This window comes from Pogona vitticeps, chromosome 4, assembly GCF_051106095.1.
Source record: "Pogona vitticeps strain Pit_001003342236 chromosome 4, PviZW2.1, whole genome shotgun sequence".
Classification (NCBI taxonomy): domain Eukaryota; kingdom Metazoa; phylum Chordata; class Lepidosauria; order Squamata; family Agamidae; genus Pogona; species Pogona vitticeps.
In genome coordinates this window covers 236,538,399-236,545,383 of record NC_135786.1, presented here as the reverse complement: position 1 = coordinate 236,545,383, position 6,985 = coordinate 236,538,399, and positions in this window count along the sequence as shown.

The following is a 6,985-nucleotide window of genomic DNA, read 5'->3' as shown; positions in this document are numbered from 1 at the left end:
TTTTAATTCAAGAAAAAAGTTAGATCACCCTCTGTCTGATCTGCTTTGATTCAAATTTTCTGCCTTGAGCAGGGGGTTGGACTCCATGGCCTTAGAGGCCCCTTCCCATTCCATGATTCTGCAATTCTATGATTTTGTAGTTAAAACGAACAAACAAACAAACCCTACCAAACAAACAAACAAACAAAAACGTACAACAGGTAAAATCATCCAACAGGTAAAATCAATCATCTTGGCTGTTCTCTCCCCACCCTTAAGATGTTGTTTGCCAAAACGAACGTTGTGGGGGTAAAAAAAAATTAAAATAAAGGTGGAGGTGGGAGTGATGGTTTTTGTGAGGAAAACAGCTAGAGGGTCATGATCCACGACCAGGTTTAGAGTCAGTTTAACTGTGTTTTTAATAAAGTAACAGTAATATTGGCCCCAAAAGCAACAGGGGAAAATTGTAGAAAAAGCTGAAACTTTTGCTTGGGGGCAAAATTATGGAAAGGGAAAGAGTTAAAGGATGCTTTCAGGGAAGAATTTCATTCTGCAACCACACTTTTTCACAACGGACTATTTTCTTGCAGAAGGGGAAATTCCAACTATCAAGGTCATTCATGCATGCTTAAGAACCTCAGAAGAGCCCTGTGCTGGATCAGGCCAAGGGCCGACCTCATCCAGCTCGAGCCCCCAAGACCATGAGATATATGTCTCTTGATCCCCCTTCCCCTGCATCTGGCATTTGGAGGTCCCTTCCTTTTAAAAGCCTGGAGATTGTACATCCCCATCACTGCTTGTCACCTGTGAAGGACCTTTCCACCAGAAATCGGTCCCATCCCCTTTTTAAAGGCATCTAGGCCAGACGCCATCAACCGCATCCTGTGGCAAGGAGTTCCACAGACTAACAGCATGCTGGGTCAAGAAATAGTTTCTTTAGTCTGTTCTCACTCTTCCAACACTTCATTCGAGTGGCTGTCCCCTGGTTCTGGTATTGCATGAGAGGGAAAAGAGCTTCCCTCTATCCATCTTATCTGTCTCCTAAATAATCTGATACATCTCCATCATGTCCCCCCTCAGGCGACTTTTCTCTAAACTTAGGAGCCCCAAACGCTATCGCCTTTCCTCATCAGGGAGGGGCCCCAGGCCAGTCCTCATTTGAGTCGCTCTCTTCTGCATCTTTTCCAGTTCCACAATGTCTTTTTTAAGGTGCGGCAGCCGGAACTGTATGCAATATTCCAGATGCGGCCTTACCAGCATTTTGTACTTCTGTCCTGTTCATGCCTTCACCCCTGATCACCCATAATAGATTAACATCGTTACCGAGAAAGGATTAACCCCCCGCACCACAGATTCTTTGTAATGGGCACGCTCAGAATCTAGAATTCATACAGGCACTGAAAAGGAAAGGCGAACATCAAAACAGCCAAACAAGGTTGGCAGTTGAACATACCGATCCACTCCTACCCGACATCTGGCTGGAGATGTTCTTGGACTTCAACTCCCAGAAGCCTTCACCACCACCTCTGCTGGCCAGGATTTCTGTGAGTTGAAGGCCAAGAACATCTGGAGGGCCACAGTTTGACACCACTGGCTCAGTGGTTTAGGCATCTGGCTGTAGAGCCGGAGATTGGGTGTTTGATTCCCACTGGGAGAACAGCCCAGCCTGTGTAGCCTTGGGCAAGTGCACAGTGCCAGAAATGTCCCCAGAAGAAGGGAAGGAGAAACTACCTCCAAGTACTCTCTACCTGGAAAACTCAGGGAAGGGTCACTGTAAGTCAGAATTCACTTGATGGACATGATAATTTTTATTATTACCTAACTCCAATCCCCTCCTTGTCACAAATTACCTGGGGGTGTACGTGATTGATTTTTCTCCATTTCTCTAATCAATAAGCCAAATTTTCCTCTGCTACTCTGCAAGAATAAAGGTAAAGGTTCCCCTTGACATTGAGTCCAGTCATGCCCGACTCTACGGGGTGGTGCTCATCCCCATCTCCAAGCCATAGAGCCAGCGTTTGTCTGAAGACCATTTCCGTGGTCACGTGGCCAGCGCGACTGGACATGGAACGCCATGACATTCCCACCGTGGTGGTACCTATTTCTCTACTCGCATTTACAATCCGCAAGAATACAACATTCTAAATGGCCTTGGCCTCTATAAAAGAAAGACCTACAATGTGGGAATGAGAATGGGAGAAAATGCTCAGAAAACATTAGTAGATGTTGGTGTAGCTTCATCAGTGAAGAGGCTCAAAAAGCAGATCAACTGAGAGCAAAACGTGGCGGTTTTATCGCCACTATTCATCGTTCTGTAATGGCTACCAATACGAATCAAATATGCCCAATGAAGACCAGAAACGGATGCTTGGAGAAAATATGAGGATGAATCAAGAAGGAAAGCCCACCTTATTATGTCAGCTTCAAGGAGGTGTTTCATAGCACAGAGTTAAACTACGGAACTCATAGCCACAAGATGTAGTGCCAGCACGAGTCTCAATGGCTTGGAAAGAAGACTGGCAGTTAGGGCTACCAGTAGCTGTCTCCCGCATCAAAAGCCAGAGGTCTCTGTACATCAGGAGTCCACCAGATGAAGGACCGTCTCGACCCCCCTCCATGGGAGCAGGGTTTGAGGAAACTATAAGAAAGCCCCGAGTTTACTTATGAGGAGACAGGGACCTGATAGCTGGAACGGGCCACAGTGTGGCTCACAAGTCAGAGCAAGAAGTTTGAACAACCATCTTTATTATTATTATTATTATTATTATTATTATTATTATTATTATTATTATTATTATTATTATTATTATTATTATTATTATTATTGCTTTTTGTACTCCTAGGTTGAAGCTGGGTAATACAGCGTTATTACGTGATGCTTTGAAGAGCAATTGTTCAGTCGTTTAGTCGTGTCCGACTCTTCGTGACCCCATGGACCAGAGCACACCAGGCCCTCCTATCTTCCACCGCCTCCCGGAGTTGGGTCAAATTCATGTTGGTTGCTTCGATGACACTGTTCAACCAACTCATCTCACTGTCCAACCATTCTATTGAAGAGCAATAGAATGTGTGAATGACTCCTGCCATGGTAAAAGTTCAGGTATGCGCAGTTAAGGTATCAATGAGCTCAACAAGCTCATTAGCCGCCTTTGATGAGCCACGTGTGGCTTCAGCCTTTGTCGTTTCCCCAAAAACCGAATGCAGCTTGCACAACCTTTGTCCATCTCTGAACCGTGGGAACCCCGAGGCAGCTTTAGCTACACAAAATGGAGGGCAGAGGATCAAAATGGAAGATGGACGGCTCCTGTCAATACCGGAGCCAACAAGGAAAGCGACGCCAGGCAACAAGAAAGGAACCGGGGGGGGGGGGGTAGGAAATGCCTCCCAACCTCAAGAAAATAAAAGACCAACACATCAGGATCATATGAGATACAAAAGGAAGCCATCGTTTTCATTAACCTCTACTTCAGAATCCCAACTGCTGGATCGCTCAGGAGTTTAGGAGTCAGAGGTTGGGAGTTTGATTCCCCGTTTTCCTGACAAAGGCCGGATTCAACGAGCCATAGGGTCCCTTCCCGCTCTGCAGTTGTAAGCAGGATGCATTTTACAAATCGTTATTTCAATCACAATTTAATTTTTTTTAAGAAAAATATTTAAATTTAAATGGTTAAAAAAAACCCACCTTGATTTTAAAAAAAAATGTTATTTAAAACGTGATCCACCGTGGTCCTAAGGTCTCTCGAATCTTTCATGTGCCAGAGGCTATCTGCCATAAAGCCACAAAAGGCTCAGAAAATGAAAGAAAGGACCTCTTTCGTATATCCCCTCGCCATTTTGGTTATAGGAAAGTCCCATCCCTATAAACCTATAAGAAAGTTTCGACATAAATCGTCATCTTAAAACTGCAGAGCTAGAAAGGACCCTATGTATTATTGAGGGCACCCAGCGAGGAATCGAACTGCCAACCTCTGGCTCCACAACCAGAGGCCTAAACCCCTGAGCTCTCCAGCAGAAGAACCAATTTGTTGGCTTGCTTATTTGTCGGCTTAACAGGTTGCTACATTTCCTTTTAGGGTTCCTCTTCTAAGGCCCCGAGTAGCACGTTAAGAGGACTGAACGTAACACCGTGATATAAAGCACAACATATCAAAAAAGACAAACAGCGGCTGCAAATATAAAACCGTCACAGCAGAATAAAAGAGCCCTTGGATCATTTCTAAACTTGTCGGAATGGAAAAAGTCTTAAGGGGGTTCTGCAGAAAAGCACCAGAGAAGGAGCCGTAGACATCTCATTAGGAAGAGAATTTTAAAGGGAACCGAGGTTGCTCTTTTGCAGTGTTTTATTATCATGCCCAGGAACGGAGAGTTGCAGAACACAAAAATAAAAGCCAGGAGGGTGGGAGGAAGCTTTCTAATGCATCATTCGGAAAGCACAAAACAGGTCGTCTGATGATCTTAGCATCGGGGGAGAAATACTGTGGAAATGTCGGAAACCTCCCTAGGCAGAATGTGTGTGCAACAGTTAGCTTTAAATACAACACCCACATGTGTCATTCTTTAGACCTGCTGCATAAGGTGGACGTTCTGAAACAGCAACTGACGTACTGAGCTGTTCTTCTCTCTTTGCATGCATTAATCAGTTCATTCGTGGAGAAGTTGTCAGCATTACGACACTACTGGGTGTAGCATGAATGAATATTCCAACAAGATCATGAGACATAACACATTCTTTTCAGCTTCTATTAAAACAGACACTCACCTGTAAGCAGAAATTACTGCTCTACCATCCCCAGATGTAACTAACCTTGCTATTGTTGATGCCGACTCATCATCTGCAAGTTTCACCGGTGTTACTAATGTGGTTGTCTTTTTCTATATAACTTTTTATTCTGCCTCACTTCCATAAACGTAACTGTTGTGCATGTAATCCTGGAGCAGCTTGGATGTGCATCTGAAGAAAGGGGGTACACTCACACACACACACACACACAAAATCAACCCAGATAGAAACTTGTTCATTCACAAGACTGACTGTTGTTTCTGTGGCAACCGGACTAAGATGGCTACATACGTAGAATCATGGCCTTGGAAGGGGTCTGTAAGGCCATCGAGTCCAACCCCTTGCTCAGGGCAGGAATCGAAATCAAAACAGACCTGACCAACGGTGGTCCAGTTTTCTCTGAAATGGCTCCAGTATTGGAGCACTCACTACCTCTCGAGGTCATTGATTCCATTGTTGTACTGCTCTAACAGTTAGGAAGTTTTTCCTGATATTCAGCCAAAATCTGGCTTCCTGCTGCTTGAGCCCGTTATTATGTGTCCTGCACTCTGGGATGATGGAGAACAGATCCTGCATCAGTCTGTACGACTCCCTTTCAAGTATTTGAAGAATACTCGCCTCTCTCCCCTCAGTCTTCTTTGCTCAAGGCTAAACAAGCCTGTCTTTCCTCCTAGGGCTTGGTTTCCAGTCCCATAATCATCCCCATTACCTTCCTTTGAACTTGCTCCAGTTTGCTCGAGGTGTGTTGTCCAGAACTGAGGCAGCCATTTTTTTTTTAGAGGAACCCATAGGGCTCCCAGGCGGGGGATGCTGCGCATGTGCCCGCCTCTCAGCTGGTAGCCAGGTGCATGTGCAGTCCTGGCTCCTGGAAAGGAAGCCAGGCCTCTGTCTTCAAAGATGGCATCAGCATCCGTGGAGAAGGACAAGCTAGGTAGGCGATGGGGGGACAGTGGGATGGGGGGGCAACTCACCAGGATGTTCAGGAAACCATTCAAAAAGTTTGTGCTTTGAGTCAGTTTGGGTTCTCTGGTTTGGATGAACCCGAACCAACCCGAATCAACGAACTAGCGATTTCCGACGAACTTCCTGGTTCGTTGTTCGGTTTGTGCCCAGCTCTACGTGAAAGGCTAAAGGTGAACGTTCCTTACCTCTGCACATTACAATACCTCATGCTTTTGTTTTTGCATGTAGTCATCAGGAAGGAAGTGCAAGCTTCATTGAGAAGTCTGAAGGCCCAGCCGTAGAGATTTCAAGAGTTTGTTTGCCTGCAAGGAAAGCATGCAATCAGCTTCGTGTTGCAAGGCTGATAGAGTCATCCGGTTTTGATCTGAAAATCAGATAAAAGCAATGTTCCCCATTATAGCTACTGATCTCTGGACAATCGGGCTGTTCTACCCTTGCCAATTAATGGGGACTAGAAATTGCCCGCTCACTTCCAATAATACGGAGATGAAATCTTTGTGCTCCTCCCCCACCGCCACCGAAAGGCAATTATGCATGGGTACAATTGTCACAACCACAGCCTCGACATTTCCAAAGCTCCCTAAGGAGAGCCACTCAGCTCGCATGAACTTGACTCTCTTTGTGTAAATTAGGAAAGTATAATAGAAATCCAATTAGTCTCCGCACAATTTGAGTCGCCGGCACAGGGGAGATCTATTGCCTGGTGAATACAGAAGTGACCCAAATAGCGACTCGTGAATGGGAGTCGACCAGCAGTGGCATGTACATTTATAAAGCTCCTGTCAGCCCAGAAGACCATGGGGAGAAGGGTCAAGGATGATTTTAAAAGCAACAGAATGCATGTGTTATGCACAGTGGCGGCTCTTCCCGTGTCTGCCGTCCATCTGTAGCCAGAAAAAGCTTCAGAAGGCTGTTGGAGCTAAGATGAGCCTCTTGCTTCTTGCTTCTCCTTCTGAATCCAGCCTAGAAGAACGAGCCATGAAACTCAAGTGGACTTCTATCTCCGACAACACACACAGGGTTGCACTGTTCATCATCATTATCAATATGTTGTCAAGTCAATTCTGACTTTGGCTTACCGTTTTCAGAGTTTACACGATAGAGAATGCTCAGAAGTGGTTCTCCATTCCTTTCTTCTGGATGGAAATCCCTGGGACTGTGCAGCTGGCCCACAAGGCCACCCAGGCTGGCTTTTCTCCCAAGGAGGTCCAGGGGGGGAATCAAACTCCCAACCTCTGGCTCCACAGCCAGAGACCCAAACCA